Below are 25,977 nucleotides of genomic sequence, written 5' to 3' on the forward strand. Positions count from 1 at the left end.
CAAGACAGGACAGGACAAGACAGGGCAGGACAAGACAGGGCAGGACAAGACAGGACAAGACAGGGCAGGACAAGACAGGGCAAGACAGGACAGGACAAGGCAGGGCAGGGCAGGGCAAGACAAGACAAGACAAGACAAGACAAGACAGGGCAAGACAATGCAGGGCAGGACAAGGCAGGGCAGGACAAGGCAGGGCAGGGCAGGACAAGACAGGACAAGACAGGGCAGGACAAGACAGGGCAGAACAAGACAAGACAAGACAAGACAGGGCAGGACAAGACAGGGCAGGACAAGACAGGGCAGGACAAGACAGGACAAGACAGGACAGGACAAGACAAGGCAGGGCAGGACAAGACAAGACAGGACAAGACAAAACAGGACAAGACAGGACAAGACAGGGCAGGGCAGGGCAGGGCAGGACAAGACAGGGCAGGGGAGGACAAGACAAGGCAGGGCAGGACAGGACAGGGCAGGACAAGACAGGACAAGACAGGGCAGGACAGGGCAGGACAGGACAGGACAAGGCAGGGCAGGACAAGACAAGGCAGGGCAGGACAAGACAAGACAAGACAAGACAAGACAGGGCAGGACAAGGCAGGGCAGGGCAGGGCAGGGCAGGGCAGGACAAGACAAGACAAGACAAGACAAGGCAGGGCAGGACAGGACAAGACAGGGCAGGACAAGACAGGACAAGACAAGGCAGGACAAGGCAGGGCAGGACAAGACAGGACAAGACAGGACAAGACAGGGCAGGACAAGACAAGACAGGGCAGGACAAGACAAGACAGGGCAGGACAAGACAGGACAAGACAGGACAAGACAGGGCAGGACAGGACAGGACAAGGCAGGACAAGGCAGGACAAGACAGGACAAGACAGGGCAGGACAAGACAAGACAAGACAGGACAAGACAGGACAGGGCAGGACAAGGCAGGGCAGGGCAGGGCAGGACAAGACAGGACAGGACAAGGCAGGGCAGGACAAGACAAGACATGGCAGGACAAGACAAGACAGGACAAGACAGGACAGGACAAGACAGGACAAGACAGGACAAGACAGGGCAGGACAGGACAAGGCAGGGCAGGACAAGACAAGGCAGGGCAGGGCAAGACAAGACAAGACAGGGCAGGACAAGACAAGACAGGGCAGGACAAGACAGGGCAGGACAAGACAAGACAGGACAAGGCAGGGCAGGACAAGACAAGGCAGGGCAGGACAGGGCAGGACAGGACAAGGCAGGGCAGGACAAGACAAGACAAGGCAGGGCAGGGCAGGACAAGACAGGGCAGGACAAGACGAGACAGGACAAGACAGGACAGGGCAGGACAAGACAGGGCAGGACAAGACAAGACAGGGCAGGACAAGGCAGGGCAGGACAAGACAAGACAGGACAGGACAAGGCAGGGCAGGACAAGACAGGGCAGGACAAGACAGGACAAGACAAGACAGGACAAGACAGGGCAGGACAAGACAGGGCAGGACAAGACAGGGCAGGACAAGACAAGACAGGACAAGACAGGGCAGGACAAGACAGGGCAGGACAAGACAGGGCAGGACAAGACAGGGCAGGACAAGGCAGGGCTAAAATCTGATATCAACTTTGCAGAGCTGGCGCGCAAACTAAAGCAAACATTAACTATCAAGCTAGCTAGCTAACTAGTACCTATTCAATTTATGTGGAGTTGTCAAAAATTGAACTTTTGCTATCGTCTGTTAACAAGGTTGGTTATGTTTCCACCTGCCTCTAAAGAAATGTGTATTTAATGTTCAAGCATTCTTATTGGTTGGATCTCATCATTCAAGCATTCTTATTGGTTGATTTCATCTGGGTGCTTGTGTCACCGACTAACACCATGGTGTAGCTCCAGTTCTCCTCAGTCCGAGAAAACACATAGAGAAGGGTATGTGTTGCAGATTACTCCTTTGTAGAAGTCCATAACATGAAATAGATTAAACATCCCAAGGTTAATGCTGTAGATATTGTTATAAGGGAGTGTGAGACTATTGAAACATGTAACTTTCAGAGTTTTATTGTTGTTATTAATATAGTTTACAGAGTGCTAAAAGTGCTGCTGTTGCTAGCTAGCAAGCCTTTCTGGATGTAGACGATTAGCTTTGCTGGCCACCTGTGCTGGCGTTGCATTATGGGAGATGTAGTTTGGTCCTCTACGGTTTGAATGGAATAGAGGCGATTTCACGTTGTAACACGTTGAAATAAATGATGAAAGGCTGGTTGTAAGTACATATACCTGCATACATACTGGACTGATAAGGAACACTGCTTTAACTATTATTAGTAGTAGTATTATAATGATTTGAACAAGTTGGGACAACCCTTCAGTTAACTACTGTACCTATCAATTATCCAGTAGTAGTGATTATGGTTCCTCAATATACATTTAACATATTACAGCGTAGGCTATGTTAAATAAAACACTACTTTTGGTGTTTTTTCAGGAATTGCTCTTGAGAAAATGTCATGTAATTGTCCCTTCTAAGTTGATATCAGATTTTAGCCCCTGCTAGGGCAGATGGCACACAGACAGCAGAACTGGGGACAGATATGCAGGGACAGACTGGCAGAGACAGGGAGTCTCAGGTAAGTTTGTTGCACCCCATATACCGTTAGTTTACAGTACCATTGCCACCTACTGTCCAGTATGTATGCAGGTATATGTACTACAACCAGCAATACCAAGAAAGGCTGGTTGTAAGCACATATACCTGCACACATACTGGACTGATAAGGAACACTGCTTTAACTATTATTAGTAGTAGTATTATAATGATTTGAACAAGTTGGGACAACCCTTCAGTTAACTACTGTACCTATCAATTATCCAGTAGTAGTGATTATGGTTCCTCAATATACATTTAACATAGTACAGCACTACTTTTGGTGTTTTTTCAGGAATTGCTCTTGAGAAAATGTCATGTAATTGTCCCCTCCAAAGTTGATATCAGATTTTAGCCCCTGCTAGGGCAGATGGCACACAGACAGCAGAACTGGTGACAGATATGCAGGGACAGACTGGCAGAGACAGGGAGTCTCAGGTAAGTTTGTTGCACCCCATATACAGTCAGTGTACAGTACCATTGCCACCTACTGTCCAGTATGTATGCAGGTATATGTACTACAACCAGCAATACCAAGAAAGGCTGGTTGTATGTAGCACATATACCTGCATACATACTGGACTGATAAGGAACACTGCTTTAACTATTATTAGTAGTAGTATTATAATGATTTGAACAAGTTGGGACAACCCTTCAGTTAACTACTGTACCTATCAATTATCCAGTAGTAGTGATTATGGTTCCTCAATATACATTTAACATATTACAGCACTACTTTTGGTGTTTTTTCAGGAATTGGTCTTGAGAAAATGTCATGTAATTGTCCCCTCCAAAGTTGATATCAGATTTTAGCCCCTGCTAGGGCAGATGGCACACAGACAGCAGAACTGGTGACAGATATGCAGGGACAGACTGGCAGAGACAGGGAGTCTCAGGTAAGTTTGTTGCACCCCATATACAGTCAGTGTACAGTACCATTGCCACCTACTGTCCGGTATGTATGCAGGTATATGTACTACAACCAGCAATACCAAGAAAGGCTGGTTGTATGTAGCACATATACCTGCATACATACTGGACTGATAAGGAACACTGCTTTAACTATTATTAGTAGTAGTATTATAATGATTTGAACAAGTTGGGACAACCCTTCAGTTAACTACTGTACCTATCAATTATCCAGTAGTAGTGATTATGGTTCCTCAATATACATTTAACATATTACAGCGTAGGCTATGTGTTACAGCACTACTTTTGGTGTTTTTTCAGGAGAAAATGTCATGTATTTGTCCCCTTCAAAGTTGATATCAGATTTTAGCCCCTGCTAGGGCAGATGGCACACAGACAGCAGAACTGGGGACAGACTGGTAGAGACAGGGAGTCTCAGGTAAGTTTGTTGCACCCCATATACAGTCAGTGTACAGTACCATTGCCACCTACTGTCCGGTATGTATGCAGGTATATGTACTACAACCAGCAATACCAAGAAAGGCTGGTTGTAAGCACATATACCTGCATACATACTGGACTGATAAGGAACACTGCTTTAACTATTATTAGTAGTAGTATTATAATGATTTGAACAAGTTGGGACAACCCTTCAGTTAACTACTGTACCTATCAATTATCCAGTAGTAGTGATTATGGTTCCTCAATATACATTTAACATATTACAGCGTAGGCTATGTGTTACAGCACTACTTTTGGTGTTTTTTCAGGAGAAAATGTCATGTAATTGTCCCCTTCAAAGTTGATATCAGATTTTAGCCCCTGCTAGGGCAGATGGCACACAGACAGCAGAACTGGGGACAGACTGGTAGAGACAGGGAGTCTCAGGTAAGTTTGTTGCACCCCATATACAGTCAGTGTACAGTACCATTGCCACCTACTGTCCAGTATGTATGCAGGTATATGTACTACAACCAGCAATACCAAGAAAGGCTGGTTGTAAGCACATATACCTGCACACATACTGGACTGATAAGGAACACTGCTTTTAACTATTATTAGTAGTAGTAGTATAATGATTTGAACAAGTTGGGACAACCCTTCAGTTCACTACTGTACCTATCAATTATCCAGTAGTAGTGATTATGGTTCCTCAATATACATTTAACATATTACCGCTTAGGCTATGTGTTACAGCACTACTTTTGGTGTTTTTTCAGGAATTGCTCTTGAGAAAATGTCATGTAATTGTCCCCTCCAAAGTTGATATCAGATTTTAGCCCCTGCTAGGGCAGATGGCACACAGACAGCAGAACTGGTGACAGATATGCAGGGACAGACTGGCAGAGACAGGGAGTCTCAGGTAAGTTTGTTGCACCCCATATACAGTCAGTGTACAGTACCATTGCCACCTACTGTCCAGTATGTATGCAGGTATATGTACTACAACCAGCAATACCAAGAAAGGCTGGTTGTATGTAGCACATATACCTGCATACATACTGGACTGATAAGGAACACTGCTTTAACTATTATTAGTAGTAGTATTATAATGATTTGAACAAGTTGGGACAACCCTTCAGTTAACTACTGTACCTATCAATTATCCAGTAGTAGTGATTATGGTTCCTCAATATACATTTAACATATTACAGCACTACTTTTGGTGTTTTTTCAGGAATTGCTCTTGAGAAAATGTCATGTAATTGTCCCCTCCAAAGTTGATATCAGATTTTAGCCCCTGCTAGGGCAGATGGCACACAGACAGCAGAACTGGGGACAGATATGCAGGGACAGACTGGCAGAGACAGGGAGTCTCAGGTAAGTTTGTTGCACCCCATATACAGTCAGTGTACAGTACCATTGCCACCTACTGTCCAGTATGTATGCAGGTATATGTACTACAACCAGCAATACCAAGAAAGGCTGGTTGTATGTAGCACATATACCTGCATACATACTGGACTGATAAGGAACACTGCTTTAACTATTATTAGTAGTAGTATTATAATGATTTGAACAAGTTGGGACAACCCTTCAGTTCACTACTGCACCTATCAATTATCCAGTAGTAGTGATTATGGTTCCTCAATATGCATTTAACATATTACAGCTTAGGCTATGTGTTACAGCACTACTTTTGGTGTTTTTTCAGGAATTGCTCTTGAGAAAATGTCATGTAATTGTCCCCTTCAAAGTTGATATCAGATTTTAGCCCCTGCTAGGGCAGATGGCACACAGACAGCAGAACTGGGGACAGACTGGTAGAGACAGGGAGTCTCAGGTAAGTTTGTTGCACCCCATATACAGTCAGTGTACAGTACCATTGCCACCTACTGTCCAGTATGTATGCAGGTATATGTACTACAACCAGCAATACCAAGAAAGGCTGGTTGTAAGCACATATACCTGCACACATACTGGACTGATAAGGAACACTGCTTTAACTATTATTAGTAGTAGTATTATAATGATTTGAACAAGTTGGGACAACCCTTCAGTTAACTACTGTACCTATCAATTATCCAGTAGTAGTGATTATGGTTCCTCAATATACATTTAACATATTACAGCACTACTTTTGGTGTTTTTTCAGGAATTGCTCTTGAGAAAATGTCATGTAATTGTCCCCTCCAAAGTTGATATCAGATTTTATCCCCTGCTAGGGCAGATGGCACACAGACAGCAGAACTGGTGACAGATATGCAGGGACAGACTGGCAGAGACAGGGAGTCCCAGGTAAGTTTGTTGCACCCCATATACAGTCAGTGTACAGTACCATTGCCACCTACTGTCCAGTATGTACAGTGCCTTGCGAAAGTATTCGGCCCCCTTGAACTTTGCAACCTTTTGCCACATTTCAGGCTTCAAAAATAAAGATATAAAACTGTATTTTTTTGTGAAGAATCAACAACAAGTGGGACACAATCATGAAGTGGAACGACATTTATTGGATATTTCAAACTTTTTTAACAAATCAAAAACTGAAAAATTGGGCTTGCAAAATTATTCAGCCCCCTTACTTAAGTTAATACTTTGTAAGCGCCACCTTTTGCTGCGATTACAGCTGTAAGTCGCTTGGGGTATGTCTCTATCAGTTTTGCACATCGAGAGACTGACATTTTTTCCCATTCCTCCTTGCAAAACAGCTCGAGCTCATTGAGGTTGGATGGAGAGCATTTGTGAACAGCAGTTTTCAGTTCTTTCCACAGATTCTCTATTGGATTCAGGTCTGGACTTTGATTTGGCCATTCTAACACCTGGATATGTTTATTTTTGAACCATTCCATTGTAGATTTTGCTTTATGTTTTGGATCATTGTCTTGTTGGAAGACAAATCTCCGTCCCAGTCTCAGGTCTTTTGCAGACTCCATCAGGTTTTCTTCCAGAATGGTCCTGTATTTGGCTCCATCCATCTTCCCATCAATTTTATCCATCTTCCCTGTCCCTGCTGAAGAAAAGCAGGCCCAAACCATGATGCTGCCACCACCATGTTTGACAGTGGGGATGGTGTGTTCTGTGTTGCTTTTACGCCAAACATAACGTTTTGCATTGTTGGCAAAAAGTTCAATTTTGGTTTCATCTGACCAGAGCACCTTCTTCCACATGTTTGGTGTGTCTCCCAGGTGGCTTGTGGCAAACTTTAAACGACACTTTTTATGGATATCTTTAAGAAATGGCTTTCTTCTTGCCACTCTTCCATAAAGGCCAGATTTGTGCAATATACAACTGATTGTTGTCGTATGGACAGAGTCTCCCACCTCAGCTGTAGATCTCTGCAGTTCATCCAGAGTGATCATGGGCCTCTTGGCTGCATCTCTGATCAGTCTTCTCCTTGTATGAGCTGAAAGTTTAGAGGGACGGCCAGGTCTTGGTAGATTTGCAGTGGTCTGATACTCCTTCCATTTCAATATTATCGCTTGCACAGTGCTTCTTGGGATGTTTAAAGCTTGGGAAATCTTTTTGTATCCAAATCCGGCTTTAAACTTCTTCACAACAGTATCTCGGACCTGCCCGGTGTGTTCCTTGTTCTTCATGATGCTCTCTGCGCTTTTAACGGACCTCTGAGACTATCACAGTGCAGGTGCATTTATACGGAGACTTGATTACACACCGGTGGATTGTATTTATCATCTTTAGTCATTTAGGTCAACATTGGATCATTCAGAGATCCTCACTGAACTTCTGGAGAGAGTTTGCTGCACTGAAAGTAAAGGGGCTGAATAAGTTTGCATGCCCAATTTTTCAGTTTTTGATTTGTTAAAAAAGTTTGAAATATCCAATAAATGTCGTTCCACTTCATGATTGTGTCCCACTTGTTGTTGATTCTTCACAAAAAAATACAGTTATATATCTTTATGTTTGAAGCCTGAAATGTGGCAAAAGGTCGCAAAGTTCAAGGGGGCCGAATACTTTCGCAAGGCACTGTAACTGTTCAAACTAGATGATAGGGACACTGTGGACAATTTTCAGCAAATTGCAGCAAATAAACTAACAGAAATAACCACTTTTCCATAAACAAGGTCTAAATCATGTTTGATTGCACTCTGGAAGTACATTTTTCACAGAACTGTTCAAACAAGATGATAGGGACACTGTGGACAATTTTCAGCAAGTGGCAGCAATTGAACTACAGAAATAACCACTTTTCCATAAACAAGGTCTAAATCATGATTGGTTGCACTCTGAATACAATGTTTTAAACATAACTGTTCAAACTACTGGCAGACGAAAACCAGAGAAGATTTGCCTGATCCTAAACCCTCCATACACCTACCGAAACACAGGACGGAACTCTAAGGGCGGATGCATGACAACCATAGAGAGGGCTCGCCTTCTGGGTTTTTGTCTGCTCAAACCACTTGTAGTTTAAACACTAACCACTTGACAGGGACACATGGCAACCAACTGAGGTCCGGACCTGCACAAGGTACGCAACTCAATGGTTTTGCCTGATCCTACGCCGAGTATACCCATACAGACCAGCTGGATTCGACTAGACAGGTGTTAATTCAGAGTTAGGATCCTGGAAGGGAATAACTCCTAATTACACACATGATTGAAAACATCCAGGGCCAAAAGACTGACGAACACGGAAGTAAATACATAGACAACGTGGAGCTAAAAAAGAAGGATCCGACAGAGAGTAAACTCCTAGGTTGCACTATGCTTTCCACTTCCGTTGACAAGCAGACCTAGACATCATGACCATACCACTCGACATGGACACATGGCAACCAACCGAGGACCGGACCTGTTGACAGACCTACCTAACCCTAACCCTATACCTTAACCATTCTAAAAAACTATACCTAACCCTAAGCTTAACTATTCTATTCTAAAACTATTCTAAAAAACTATACCTTACTCTTACCTCAACCTTAACCATTCTAAAAACCATACCTAACCCTAACCCTACAGACAGACAGTCTTTAAACCCAACCAACGGGTTAATCTACAAGTGGGGCCTACTACTTTGGCCGGCCGCGCCCGGACCCCTCCGGCCCGCGCGTATATGATGTGGAGTGCACCCCCCTCCCTTCCCCCCCTTCGGCTTCCACGTGTCAGAGATGGAAGTGGATCAACCGACTCAAAACTAGAACCTAACCCTAAACCCCTAACCCTAAACCCCTATCCCTAACCCCCTATCCCTAAACCCCTATCCCTAACCCCCTATCCCTAACCCTAACCCTCTAACCCTAAAACCCTCTAACCCTAAAACCCTCTAACCCTAACCCTAACTCCCTATCCCTAAAACCCTCTAACCCTTAACCTCTAACCCCCTCTTAGGCTTCCACGTGTCAGAGATGGAAGTGGATCAACCGACTCAGAACTAGAAACTAACCCCTACCCCAACACCCTAACCCTAACCCCTATCCCTAAACCCCTATCCCTAAACCCCTATCCCTAAACCCTCTAACCCTAACCCCTAACCCTAACCCTAACCAGTTGAAACGAAACACAATTATATTCAAAACCTAACCCTAACCGTAACCCTAACCCTCGTAACCCTAACCCTGGATCAACAGACTCAAAACTAGAAACCTAACCCTAACCCCAACCCTCGTAACCCTAACCCTCGAAACCCTAACCCTCGAAACCCTAACCCTCGAAACCCTAACCCTCGAAACCCTAACCCTCGAAACCCTAACCCTCGAAACCCTAACCCTGGATCAACACGACAACAATCAGTACGACAACAATCAACACAATCAACACAAATCAGTTCGTGCTTCAATCAACCACGTGAGTGAGGAGATATCACGTGCATAGGCAGAAATCCCAGGGGGGACACGACCCCCCTATCCTGGGAAAAATATGATTTCCCCCCCAATATATCACTGTAAACATATCTATGTCATTTCAATAATATGAATGAACGCAATGAAAGCACTTAAGCTGATTATAGACACTAATAGCGCGTTTTTAAGTTTCAAAAGATAGCGACCCCTTTGCCTCACAATGGTTTGATCCACTGTAGGTCATTAGTTTAGCTAACTAATGAAACTAATTGACTTGAGGTTAACGTTGGAAGCGTTCACACACACACTTGCTGAATTTGCAGAGCTGGCGCGCAAACTAAAGCAAACATTAACTATCAAGCTAACTAGCTAACTAGTACCTATTCAATTTATGTGGAGTTGTCAAAAATTGAACTTTTGCTATCGTCTGTTAACAAGGTTGGTTATGTTTCCACCTGCCTCTAAAGAAATGTGTATTTAATGTTCAAGCATTCTTATTGGTTGGATCTCATCATTCAAGCATTCTTATTGGTTGATTTCATCTGGGTGCTTGTGTCACCGACTAACACCATGGTGTAGCTCCAGTTCTCCTCAGTCCGAGAAAACACATAGAGAAGGGTATGTGTTGCAGATTACTCCTTTGTAGAAGTCCATAACATGAAATAGATTAAACATCCCAAGGTTAATGCTGTAGATATTGTTATAAGGGAGTGTGAGACTATTGAAACATGTAACTTTCAGAGTTTTATTGTTGTTATTAATATAGTTTACAGAGTGCTAAAAGTGCTGCTGTTGCTAGCTAGCAAGCCTTTCTGGATGTAGACGATTAGCTTTGCTGGCCACCTGTGCTGGCGTTGCATTATGGGAGATGTAGTTTGGTCCTCTACGGTTTGAATGGAATAGAGGCGATTTCACGTTGTAACACGTTGAAATAAATGATGAAAGGCTGGTTGTAAGTACATATACCTGCATACATACTGGACTGATAAGGAACACTGCTTTAACTATTATTAGTAGTAGTATTATAATGATTTGAACAAGTTGGGACAACCCTTCAGTTAACTACTGTACCTATCAATTATCCAGTAGTAGTGATTATGGTTCCTCAATATACATTTAACATATTACAGCGTAGGCTATGTGTTACAGCACTACTTTTGGTGTTTTTTCAGGAATTGCTCTTGAGAAAATGTCATGTAATTGTCCCCTTCAAAGTTGATATCAGATTTTAGCCCCTGCTAGGGCAGATGGCACACAGACAGCAGAACTGGGGACAGATATGCAGGGACAGACTGGCAGAGACAGGGAGTCTCAGGTAAGTTTGTTGCACCCCATATACAGTTAATTTACAGTACCATTGCCACCTACTCTCCAGTATGTATGCAGGTATATGTACTACAACCAGCAATACCAAGAAAGGCTGGTTGTATGTAGCACATATACCTGCATACATACTGGACTGATAAGGAACACTGCTTTAACTATTATTAGTAGTAGTATTATAATGATTTGAACAAGTTGGGACAACCCTTCAGTTAACTACTGTACCTATCAATTATCCAGTAGTAGTGATTATGGTTCCTCAATATACATTTAACATATTACAGCGTAGGCTATGTGTTACAGCACTACTTTTGGTGTTTTTTCAGGAATTGCTCTTGAGAAAATGTCATGTAATTGTCCCTCCAAAGTTGATATCCGATTTTAGCCCCTGCTAGGGCAGATGGCACACAGACAGCAGAACTGGGGACAGATATGCAGGGATAGACTGGCAGAGACAGGGAGTCTCTTGCACCCCATATACAGTCAGTGTACAGTACCATTGCCACCTACTGTCCAGTATGTATGCAGGTATATGTACTACAACCAGCAATTCCAAGAAAGGCTGGTTGTATGTAGCACATATACCTGCATACATACTGGACTGATAAGGAACACTGCTTTAACTATTATTAGTAGTAGTATTATAATGATTTGAACAAGTTGGGACAACCCTTCAGTTAACTACTGTACCTATCAATTATCCAGTAGTAGTGATTATGGTTCCTCAATATACATTTAACATATTACAGCGTAGGCTATGTGTTACAGCACTACTTTTGGTGTTTTTTCAGGAATTGCTCTTGAGAAAATGTCATGTAATTGTCCCCTCCAAAGTTGATATCAGATTTTAGCCCCTGCTAGGGCAGATGGCACACAGACAGCAGAACTGGGGACAGATATGCAGGGACAGACTGGCAGAGACAGGGAGTCTCAGGTAAGTTTGTTGCACCCCATATACAGTCAGTGTACAGTACCATTGCCACCTACTGTCCAGTATGTATGCAGGTATATGTACTACAACCAGCAATACCAAGAAAGGCTGGTTGTATGTAGCACATATACCTGCATACATACTGGACTGATAAGGAACACTGCTTTAACTATTATTAGTAGTAGTATTATAATGATTTGAACAAGTTGGGACAACCCTTCAGTTAACTACTGTACCTATCAATTATCCAGTAGTAGTGATTATGGTTCCTCAATATACATTTAACATATTACAGCGTAGGCTATGTGTTACAGCACTACTTTTGGTGTTTTTTCAGGAATTGCTCTTGAGAAAATGTCATGTAATTGTCCCCTTCAAAGTTGATATCAGATTTTAGCCCCTGCTAGGGCAGATGGCACACAGACAGCAGAACTGGGGACAGACTGGTAGAGACAGGGAGTCTCAGGTAAGTTTGTTGCACCCCATATACAGTCAGTGTACAGTACCATTGCCACCTACTGTCCAGTATGTATGCAGGTATATGTACTACAACCAGCAATACCAAGAAAGGCTGGTTGTAAGCACATATACCTGCACACATACTGGACTGATAAGGAACACTGCTTTTAACTATTATTAGTAGTAGTATTATAATGATTTGAACAAGTTGGGACAACCCTTCAGTTAACTACTGTACCTATCAATTATCCAGTAGTAGTGATTATGGTTCCTCAATATACATTTAACATATTACAGCGTAGGCTATGTGTTACAGCACTACTTTTGGTGTTTTTTCAGGAATTGCTCTTGAGAAAATGTCATGTAATTGTCCCTCCAAAGTTGATATCCGATTTTAGCCCCTGCTAGGGCAGATGGCACACAGACAGCAGAACTGGGGACAGATATGCAGGGACAGACTGGCAGAGACAGGGAGTCTCAGGTAAGTTTGTTGCACCCCATATACAGTTAGTTTACAGTACCATTGCCACCTACTCTCCAGTATGTATGCAGGTATATGTACTACAACCAGCAATACCAAGAAAGGCTGGTTGTATGTAGCAAATATACCTGCATACATACTGGACTGATAAGGAACACTGCTTTAACTATTATTAGTAGTAGTATTATAATGATTTGAACAAGTTGGGACAACCCTTCAGTTAACTACTGTACATATCAATTATCCAGTAGTAGTGATTATGGTTCCTCAATATACATTTAACATATTACAGCGTAGGCTATGTGTTACAGCACTACTTTTGGTGTTTTTTCAGGAATTGCTCTTGCGAAAATGTCATGTAATTGTCCCTTCTAAGTTGATATCAGATTTTAGCCCCTGCTAGGGCAGATGGCACACAGACAGCAGAACTGGGGACAGATATGCAGTGACAGACTGGCAGAGACAGGGAGTCTCTTGCACCCCATATACAGTCAGTGTACAGTACCATTGCCACCTACTGTCCAGTATGTATGCAGGTATATGTACTACAACCAGCAATTCCAAGAAAGGCTGGTTGTAATGTAGCACATATACCTGCATACATACTGGACTGATAAGGAACACTGCTTTAACTATTATTAGTAGTAGTATTATAATGATTTGAACAAGTTGGGACAACCCTTCAGTTAACTACTGTACCTATCAATTATCCAGTAGTAGTGATTATGGTTCCTCAATATACATTTAACATATTACAGCACTACTTTTGGTGTTTTTTCAGGAATTGCTCTTGAGATAATGTCATGTAATTGTCCCCTTCAAAGTTGATATCAGATTTTAGCCCCTGCTAGGGCAGATGGCACACAGACAGCAGAACTGGGGACAGATATGCAGGGACAGACTGGCAGAGACAGGGAGTCTCAGGTAAGTTTGTTGCACCCCATATACAGTCAGTGTACAGTACCATTGCCACCTACTGTCCAGTATGTATGCAGGTATATGTACTACAACCAGCAATACCAAGAAAGGCTGGTTGTATGTAGCACATATACCTGCATACATACTGGACTGATAAGGAACACTGCTTTAACTATTATTAGTAGTAGTATTATAATGATTTGAACAAGTTGGGACAACCCTTCAGTTAACTACTGTACCTATCAATTATCCAGTAGTAGTGATTATGGTTCCTCAATATACATTTAACATATTACAGCACTACTTTTGGTGTTTTTTCAGGAATTGCTCTTGAGAAAATGTCATGTAATTGTCCCCTCCAAAGTTGATATCAGATTTTAGCCCCTGCTAGGGCAGATGGCACACAGACAGCAGAACTGGTGACAGATATGCAGGGACAGACTGGCAGAGACAGGGAGTCTCAGGTAAGTTTGTTGCACCCCATATACAGTCAGTGTACAGTACCATTGCCACCTACTGTCCAGTATGTACAGTGCCTTGCGAAAGTATTCGGCCCCCTTGAACTTTGCAACCTTTTGCCACATTTCAGGCTTCAAAAATAAAGATATAAAACTGTATTTTTTTGTGAAGAATCAACAACAAGTGGGACACAATCATGAAGTGGAACGACATTTATTGGATATTTCAAACTTTTTTAACAAATCAAAAACTGAAAAATTGGGCTTGCAAAATTATTCAGCCCCCTTACTTAAGTTAATACTTTGTAAGCGCCACCTTTTGCTGCGATTACAGCTGTAAGTCGCTTGGGGTATGTCTCTATCAGTTTTGCACATCGAGAGACTGACATTTTTTCCCATTCCTCCTTGCAAAACAGCTCGAGCTCATTGAGGTTGGATGGAGAGCATTTGTGAACAGCAGTTTTCAGTTCTTTCCACAGATTCTCTATTGGATTCAGGTCTGGACTTTGATTTGGCCATTCTAACACCTGGATATGTTTATTTTTGAACCATTCCATTGTAGATTTTGCTTTATGTTTTGGATCATTGTCTTGTTGGAAGACAAATCTCCGTCCCAGTCTCAGGTCTTTTGCAGACTCCATCAGGTTTTCTTCCAGAATGGTCCTGTATTTGGCTCCATCCATCTTCCCATCAATTTTATCCATCTTCCCTGTCCCTGCTGAAGAAAAGCAGGCCCAAACCATGATGCTGCCACCACCATGTTTGACAGTGGGGATGGTGTGTTCTGTGTTGCTTTTACGCCAAACATAACGTTTTGCATTGTTGGCAAAAAGTTCAATTTTGGTTTCATCTGACCAGAGCACCTTCTTCCACATGTTTGGTGTGTCTCCCAGGTGGCTTGTGGCAAACTTTAAACGACACTTTTTATGGATATCTTTAAGAAATGGCTTTCTTCTTGCCACTCTTCCATAAAGGCCAGATTTGTGCAATATACAACTGATTGTTGTCGTATGGACAGAGTCTCCCACCTCAGCTGTAGATCTCTGCAGTTCATCCAGAGTGATCATGGGCCTCTTGGCTGCATCTCTGATCAGTCTTCTCCTTGTATGAGCTGAAAGTTTAGAGGGACGGCCAGGTCTTGGTAGATTTGCAGTGGTCTGATACTCCTTCCATTTCAATATTATCGCTTGCACAGTGCTTCTTGGGATGTTTAAAGCTTGGGAAATCTTTTTGTATCCAAATCCGGCTTTAAACTTCTTCACAACAGTATCTCGGACCTGCCCGGTGTGTTCCTTGTTCTTCATGATGCTCTCTGCGCTTTTAACGGACCTCTGAGACTATCACAGTGCAGGTGCATTTATACGGAGACTTGATTACACACCGGTGGATTGTATTTATCATCTTTAGTCATTTAGGTCAACATTGGATCATTCAGAGATCCTCACTGAACTTCTGGAGAGAGTTTGCTGCACTGAAAGTAAAGGGGCTGAATAAGTTTGCATGCCCAATTTTTCAGTTTTTGATTTGTTAAAAAAGTTTGAAATATCCAATAAATGTCGTTCCACTTCATGATTGTGTCCCACTTGTTGTTGATTCTTCACAAAAAAATACAGTTATATATCTTTATGTTTGAAGCCTGAAATGTGGCAAAAGGTCGCAAAGTTCAAGGGGGCCGAATACTTTCGCAAGGCACTGTAACTGTTCAAACTAGATGATAGGGACACTGGACAATTTTCAGCAAATTGCAGCAAATAAACTAACAGAAATAACCACTTTTCCATAAACAAGTTCTAAATCATGATTGGTTGCACTCTGAATACAATGTTTTAAACATAACTGTTCAAACTACTGGCAGACGAAAACCAGAGAAGATTTGCCTGATCCTAAACCCTCCATACACCTACCGAAACACAGGACGGAACTCTAAGGGCGGATGCATGACAACCATAGAGAGGGCTCGCCTTCTGGGTTTTTGTCTGCTCAAACCACTTGTAGTTTAAACACTAACCACTTGACAGGGACACATGGCAACCAACCGAGGACCGGACCTGTTGACAGACCTACCTAACCCTAACCCTATACCTTAACCATTCTAAAAAACTATACCTAACCCTAAGCTTAACTATTCTATTCTAAAACTATTCTAAAAAACTATACCTTACTCTTACCTCAACCTTAACCATTCTAAAAACCATACCTAACCCTAACCCTACAGACAGACAGTCTTTAAACCCAACCAACGGGTTAATCTACAAGTGGGGCCTACTACTTTGGCCGGACCCCTCCGGCCCGCGCGTATATGATGTGGAGTGCACACCCCTCCCTTCCCCCCCTTCGGCTTCCACGTGTCAGAGATGGAAGTGGATCAACCGACTCAAAACTAGAACCTAACCCTAAACCCCTAACCCTAAACCCCTATCCCTAACCCCCTATCCCTAAACCCCTATCCCTAACCCCCTATCCCTAACCCTAACCCTCTAACCCTAAAACCCTCTAACCCTAACCCTAAACCCCTATCCCTAACCCCCTATCCCTAAAACCCTCTAACCCTAAAACCCTCTAACCCTTAACCTCTAACCCCCTCTTAGGCTTCCACGTGTCAGAGATGGAAGTGGATCAACCGACTCAGAACTAGAAACTAACCCCTACCCCAACACCCTAACCCCTATCCCTAAACCCTCTAACCCCTAACCCTAACCCTAACCAGTTGAAACGAAACACAATTATATTCAAAACCTAACCCTAACCGTAACCCTCGTAACCCTAACCCTGGATCAACAGACTCAAAACTAGAAACCTAACCCTAACCCCAACCCTCGTAACCCTAACCCTCGAAACCCTAACCCTCGAAACCCTAACCCTCGAAACCCTAACCCTCGAAACCCTAACCCTGGATCAACCGATTCAAACCTAGAACCCTAACCCCCTAACCCTGACCCCCCTAACCCTAAACCTAACCCCTAACCTCTAACCCAAACACTGGAGCAGTTACACCAACTTCGGAGGACACACATCACTGGAAACAACAAACAAACAAAAAATCCGGACCCGTATCTCCCATTCCCCAAGTGGACGAAAACACGGCAAAGAAATCTACCGCATACACAGGATCCCAAATGGACAAAAACGCGATGGTAGCTAGACTTGTATGGCAATTTAGCTAGTTAACTTGCTAGCTAATTTGTCCTGTGATATAAACATTGCGTTATTTTTTTACCTGAATTACACAAATTCCTCTACTCCGACAATTAATCCACACATAAACCGGTCAACTGAATCGTTTCTAGTCATCCCTCCTTCTTCATCTTTGAATTTATATGGTTATTGCCATCAACACAAATCAGTTCGTGCTTCAATCAACCACGTGAGTGAGGAGATATCACGTGCATAGGCAGAAATCCCAGGGGGGACACGACCCCCCTATCCTGGGAAAAATATGATTTCCCCCCCAATATATCACTGTAAACATATCTATGTCATTTCAATAATATGAATGAACGCAATGAAAGCACTTAAGCTGATTATAGACACTAATAGCGCGTTTTTAAGTTTCAAAAGATAGCGACCCCTTTGCCTCACAATGGTTTGATCCACTGTAGGTCATTAGTTTAGCTAACTAATGAAACTAATTGACTTGAGGTTAACGTTGGAAGCGTTCACACACACACTTGCTGAATTTGCAGAGCTGGCGCGCAAACTAAAGCAAACATTAACTATCAAGCTAGCTAGCTAACTAGTACCTATTCAATTTATGTGGAGTTGTCAAAAATTGAACTTTTGCTATCGTCTGTTAACAAGGTTGGTTATGTTTCCACCTGCCTCTAAAGAAATGTGTATTTAATGTTCAAGCATTCTTATTGGTTGGATCTCATCATTCAAGCATTCTTATTGGTTGATTTCATCTGGGTGCTTGTGTCACCGACTAACACCATGGTGTAGCTCCAGTTCTCCTCAGTCCGAGAAAACACATAGAGAAGGGTATGTGTTGCAGATTACTCCTTTGTAGAAGTCCATAACATGAAATAGATTAAACATCCCAAGGTTAATGCTGTAGATATTGTTATAAGGGAGTGTGAGACTATTGAAACATGTAACTTTCAGAGTTTTATTGTTGTTATTAATATAGTTTACAGAGTGCTAAAAGTGCTGCTGTTGCTAGCTAGCAAGCCTTTCTGGATGTAGACGATTAGCTTTGCTGGCCACCTGTGCTGGCGTTGCATTATGGGAGATGTAGTTTGGTCCTCTACGGTTTGAATGGAATAGAGGCGATTTCACGTTGTAACACGTTGAAATAAATGATGAAAGGCTGGTTGTAAGTACATATACCTGCATACATACTGGACTGATAAGGAACACTGCTTTAACTATTATTAGTAGTAGTATTATAATGATTTGAACAAGTTGGGACAACCCTTCAGTTAACTACTGTACCTATCAATTATCCAGTAGTAGTGATTATGGTTCCTCAATATACATTTAACATATTACAGCGTAGGCTATGTGTTACAGCACTACTTTTGGTGTTTTTTCAGGAATTGCTCTTGAGAAAATGTCATGTAATTGTCCCTTCTAAGTTGATATCAGATTTTAGCCCCTGCTAGGGCAGATGGCACACAGACAGCAGAACTGGGGACAGATATGCAGGGACAGACTGGCAGAGACAGGGAGTCTCAGGTAAGTTTGTTGCACCCCATATACCGTTAGTTTACAGTACCATTGCCACCTACTGTCCAGTATGTATGCAGGTATATGTACTACAACCAGCAATACCAAGAAAGGCTGGTTGTAAGCACATATACCTGCACACATACTGGACTGATAAGGAACACTGCTTTAACTATTATTAGTAGTAGTATTATAATGATTTGAACAAGTTGGGACAACCCTTCAGTTAACTACTGTACCTATCAATTATCCAGTAGTAGTGATTATGGTTCCTCAATATACATTTAACATAGTACAGCACTACTTTTGGTGTTTTTTCAGGAATTGCTCTTGAGAAAATGTCATGTAATTGTCCCCTCCAAAGTTGATATCAGATTTTAGCCCCTGCTAGGGCAGATGGCACACAGACAGCAGAACTGGTGACAGATATGCAGGGACAGACTGGCAGAGACAGGGAGTCTCAGGTAAGTTTTTTGCACCCCATATACAGTCAGTGTACAGTACCATTGCCACCTACTGTCCAGTATGTATGCAGGTATATGTACTACAACCAGCAATACCAAGAAAGGCTGGTTGTATGTAGCACATATACCTGCATACATACTGGACTGATAAGGAACACTGCTTTAACTATTATTAGTAGTAGTATTATAATGATTTGAACAAGTTGGGACAACCCTTCAGTTAACTACTGTACCAATCAATTATCCAGTAGTAGTGATTATGGTTCCTCAATATACATTTAACATATTACAGCACTACTTTTGGTGTTTTTTCAGGAATTGCTCTTGAGAAAATGTCATGTAATTGTCCCCTCCAAAGTTGATATCAGATTTTAGCCCCTGCTAGGGCAGATGGCACACAGACAGCAGAACTGGTGACAGATATGCAGGGACAGACTGGCAGAGACAGGGAGTCTCAGGTAAGTTTGTTGCACCCCATATACAGTCAGTGTACAGTACCATTGCCACCTACTGTCCAGTATGTATGCAGGTATATGTACTACAACCAGCAATACCAAGAAAGGCTGGTTGTATGTAGCACATATACCTGCATACATACTGGACTGATAAGGAACACTGCTTTAACTATTATTAGTAGTAGTATTATAATGATTTGAACAAGTTGGGACAACCCTTCAGTTAACTACTGTACCTATCAATTATCCAGTAGTAGTGATTATGGTTCCTCAATATACATTTAACATATTACAGCACTACTTTTGGTGTTTTTTCAGGAATTGCTCTTGAGAAAATGTCATGTAATTGTCCCCTCCAAAGTTGATATCAGATTTTAGCCCCTGCTAGGGCAGATGGCACACAGACAGCAGAACTGGTGACAGATATGCAGGGACAGACTGGCAGAGACAGGGAGTCTCAGGTAAGTTTGTTGCACCCCATATACAGTCAGTGTACAGTACCATTGCCACCTACTGTCCAGTATGTATGCAGGTATATGTACTACAACCAGCAATACCAAGAAAGGCTGGTTGTATGTAGCACATATACCTGCATACATACTGGACTGATAAGGAACACTGCTTTAACTATTATTAGTAGTAGTATTATAATGATTTGAACAAGTTGGGACAACCCTTCAGTTCACTACTGTACCTATCAATTATCCAGTAGTAGTGATTATGGTTCCTCAATATGCATTTAACATATTACAGCTTAGGCTATGTGTTACAGCACTACTTTTGGTGTTTTTTCAGGAATTGCTCTTGAGAAAATGTCATGTAATTGTCCCCTTCAAAGTTGATATCAGATTTTAGCCCCTGCTAGGGCAGATGGCACACAGACAGCAGAACTGGGGACAGACTGGTAGAGACAGGGAGTCTCAGGTAAGTTTGTTGCACCCCATATACAGTCAGTGTACAGTACCATTGCCACCTACTGTCCGGTATGTATGCAGGTATATGTACTACAACCAGCAATACCAAGAAAGGCTGGTTGTATGTAGCACATATACCTGCATACATACTGGACTGATAAGGAACACTGCTTTAACTATTATTAGTAGTAGTATTATAATGATTTGAACAAGTTGGGACAACCCTTCAGTTAACTACTGTACCTATCAATTATCCAGTAGTAGTGATTATGGTTCCTCAATATACATTTAACATATTACAGCGTAGGCTATGTGTTACAGCACTACTTTTGGTGTTTTTTCAGGAGAAAATGTCATGTAATTGTCCCCTTCAAAGTTGATATCAGATTTTAGCCCCTGCTAGGGCAGATGGCACACAGACAGCAGAACTGGGGACAGACTGGTAGAGACAGGGAGTCTCAGGTAAGTTTGTTGCACCCCATATACAGTCAGTGTACAGTACCATTGCCACCTACTGTCCAGTATGTATGCAGGTATATGTACTACAACCAGCAATACCAAGAAAGGCTGGTTGTAAGCACATATACCTGCACACATACTGGACTGATAAGGAACACTGCTTTTAACTATTATTAGTAGTAGTAGTATAATGATTTGAACAAGTTGGGACAACCCTTCAGTTCACTACTGTACCTATCAATTATCCAGTAGTAGTGATTATGGTTCCTCAATATACATTTAACATATTACCGCTTAGGCTATGTGTTACAGCACTACTTTTGGTGTTTTTTCAGGAATTGCTCTTGAGAAAATGTCATGTAATTGTCCCCTTCAAAGTTGATATCAGATTTTAGCCCCTGCTAGGGCAGATGGCACACAGACAGCAGAACTGGGGACAGATATGCAGGGACAGACTGGCAGAGACAGGGAGTCTCAGGTAAGTTTGTTGCACCCCATATACAGTCAGTGTACAGTACCATTGCCACCTACTGTCCGGTATGTATGCAGGTATATGTACTACAACCAGCAATACCAAGAAAGGCTGGTTGTAAAAGCACATATACCTGCATACATACTGGACTGATAAGGAACACTGCTTTAACTATTATTAGTAGTAGTATTATAATGATTTGAACAAGTTGGGACAACCCTTCAGTTAACTACTGTACCTATCAATTATCCAGTAGTAGTGATTATGGTTCCTCAATATACATTTAACATATTACAGCGTAGGCTATGTGTTACAGCACTACTTTTGGTGTTTTTTCAGGAGAAAATGTCATGTAATTGTCCCCTTCAAAGTTGATATCAGATTTTAGCCCCTGCTAGGGCAGATGGCACACAGACAGCAGAACTGGGGACAGACTGGTAGAGACAGGGAGTCTCAGGTAAGTTTGTTGCACCCCATATACAGTCAGTGTACAGTACCATTGCCACCTACTGTCCAGTATGTATGCAGGTATATGTACTACAACCAGCAATACCAAGAAAGGCTGGTTGTAAGCACATATACCTGCACACATACTGGACTGATAAGGAACACTGCTTTTAACTATTATTAGTAGTAGTAGTATAATGATTTGAACAAGTTGGGACAACCCTTCAGTTCACTACTGTACCTATCAATTATCCAGTAGTAGTGATTATGGTTCCTCAATATACATTTAACATATTACCGCTTAGGCTATGTGTTACAGCACTACTTTTGGTGTTTTTTCAGGAATTGCTCTTGAGAAAATGTCATGTAATTGTCCCCTTCAAAGTTGATATCAGATTTTAGCCCCTGCTAGGGCAGATGGCACACAGACAGCAGAACTGGGGACAGATATGCAGGGACAGACTGGCAGAGACAGGGAGTCTCAGGTAAGTTTGTTGCACCCCATATACAGTCAGTGTACAGTACCATTGCCACCTACTGTCCAGTATGTATGCAGGTATATGTACTACAACCAGCAATACCAAGAAAGGCTGGTTGTATGTAGCACATATACCTGCATACATACTGGACTGATAAGGAACACTGCTTTAACTATTATTAGTAGTAGTATTATAATGATTTGAACAAGTTGGGACAACCCTTCAGTTCACTACTGTACCTATCAATTATCCAGTAGTAGTGATTATGGTTCCTCAATATGCATTTAACATATTACAGCTTAGGCTATGTGTTACAGCACTACTTTTGGTGTTTTTTCAGGAATTGCTCTTGAGAAAATGTCATGTAATTGTCCACTTCAAAGTTGATATCAGATTTTAGCCCCTGCTAGGGCAGATGGCACACAGACAGCAGAACTGGGGACAGACTGGTAGAGACAGGGAGTCTCAGGTAAGTTTGTTGCACCCCATATACAGTCAGTGTACAGTACCATTGCCACCTACTGTCCGGTATGTATGCAGGTATATGTACTACAACCAGCAATACCAAGAAAGGCTGGTTGTAAAGCACATATACCTGCATACATACTGGACTGATAAGGAACACTGCTTTAACTATTATTAGTAGTAGTATTATAATGATTTGAACAAGTTGGGACAACCCTTCAGTTAACTACTGTACCTATCAATTATCCAGTAGTAGTGATTATGGTTCCTCAATATACATTTAACATATTACAGCGTAGGCTATGTGTTACAGCACTACTTTTGGTGTTTTTTCAGGAGAAAATGTCATGTAATTGTCCCCTTCAAAGTTGATATCAGATTTTAGCCCCTGCTAGGGCAGATGGCACACAGACAGCAGAACTGGGGACAGACTGGTAGAGACAGGGAGTCTCAGGTAAGTTTGTTGCACCCCATATACAGTCAGTGTACAGTACCATTGCCACCTACTGTCCAGTATGTATGCAGGTATATGTACTACAACCAGCAATACCAAGAAAGGCTGGTTGTATGTAGCACATATACCTGCATACATACTGGACTGATAAGGAACACTGCTTTAACTATTATTAGTAGTAGTATTATAATGATTTGAACAAGTTGGGACAACCCTTCAGTTAACTACTGTACATATCAATTATCCAGTAGTAGTGATTATGGTTCCTCAATATACATTTAACATATTACAGCGTAGGCTATGTGTTACAGCACTACTTTTGGTGTTTTTTCAGGAATTGCTCTTGAGAAAATGTCATGTAATTGTCCCTTCTAAGTTGATATCAGATTTTAGCCCCTGCTAGGGCAGATGGCACACAGACAGCAGAACTGGGGACAGATATGCAGGGACAGACTGGCAGAGACAGGGAGTCTCAGGTAAGTTTGTTGCACCCCATATACAGTCAGTGTACAGTACCATTGCCACCTACTGTCCAGTATGTATGCAGGTATATGTACTACAACCAGCAATTCCAAGAAAGGCTGGTTGTATGTAGCACATATACCTGCATACATACTGGACTGATAAGGAACACTGCTTTTAACTATTATTAGTAGTAGTATTATAATGATTTGAACAAGTTGGGACAACCCTTCAGTTAACTACTGTACCTATCAATTATCCAGTAGTAGTGATTATGGTTCCTCAAAATACATTTAACATATTACAGCACTACTTTTGGTGTTTTTTCAGGAATTGCTCTTGAGAAAATGTCATGTAATTGTCCCCTCCAAAGTTGATATCAGATTTTAGCCCCTGCTAGGGCAGATGGCACACAGACAGCAGAACTGGTGACAGATATGCAGGGACAGACTGGCAGAGACAGGGAGTCTCAGGTAAGTTTGTTGCACCCCATATACAGTCAGTGTACAGTACCATTTCCACCTACTGTCCAGTATGTATGCAGGTATATGTACTACAACCAGCAATACCAAGAAAGGCTGGTTGTATGTAGCACATATACCTACATACATACTGGACTGATAAGGAACACTGCTTTAACTATTATTAGTAGTAGTATTATAATGATTTGAACAAGTTGGGACAACCCTTCAGTTAACTACTGTACCTATCAATTATCCAGTAGTAGTGATTATGGTTCCTCAATATACATTTAACATATTACAGCACTACTTTTGGTGTTTTTTCAGGAATTGCTCTTGAGAAAATGTCATGTAATTGTCCCCTCCAAAGTTGATATCAGATTTTAGCCCCTGCTAGGGCAGATGGCACACAGACAGCAGAACTGGTGACAGATATGCAGGGACAGACTGGCAGAGACAGGGAGTCTCAGGTAAGTTTGTTGCACCCCATATACAGTCAGTGTACAGTACCATTGCCACCTACTGTCCAGTATGTACAGTGCCTTGCGAAAGTATTCGGCCCCCTTGAACTTTGCAACCTTTTGCCACATTTCAGGCTTCAAAAATAAAGATATAAAACTGTATTTTTTTGTGAAGAATCAACAACAAGTGGGACACAATCATGAAGTGGAACGACATTTATTGGATATTTCAAACTTTTTTAACAAATCAAAAACTGAAAAATTGGGCTTGCAAAATTATTCAGCCCCCTTACTTAAGTTAATACTTTGTAAGCGCCACCTTTTGCTGCGATTACAGCTGTAAGTCGCTTGGGGTATGTCTCTATCAGTTTTGCACATCGAGAGACTGACATTTTTTCCCATTCCTCCTTGCAAAACAGCTCGAGCTCATTGAGGTTGGATGGAGAGCATTTGTGAACAGCAGTTTTCAGTTCTTTCCACAGATTCTCTATTGGATTCAGGTCTGGACTTTGATTTGGCCATTCTAACACCTGGATATGTTTATTTTTGAACCATTCCATTGTAGATTTTGCTTTATGTTTTGGATCATTGTCTTGTTGGAAGACAAATCTCCGTCCCAGTCTCAGGTCTTTTGCAGACTCCATCAGGTTTTCTTCCAGAATGGTCCTGTATTTGGCTCCATCCATCTTCCCATCAATTTTATCCATCTTCCCTGTCCCTGCTGAAGAAAAGCAGGCCCAAACCATGATGCTGCCACCACCATGTTTGACAGTGGGGATGGTGTGTTCTGTGTTGCTTTTACGCCAAACATAACGTTTTGCATTGTTGGCAAAAAGTTCAATTTTGGTTTCATCTGACCAGAGCACCTTCTTCCACATGTTTGGTGTGTCTCCCAGGTGGCTTGTGGCAAACTTTAAACGACACTTTTTATGGATATCTTTAAGAAATGGCTTTCTTCTTGCCACTCTTCCATAAAGGCCAGA

Source organism: Oncorhynchus mykiss, chromosome 8 (genome assembly GCF_057628025.1).
Source record: "Oncorhynchus mykiss isolate SJ-2025 chromosome 8, ASM5762802v1, whole genome shotgun sequence".
Lineage (NCBI taxonomy): Eukaryota > Metazoa > Chordata > Actinopteri > Salmoniformes > Salmonidae > Oncorhynchus > Oncorhynchus mykiss.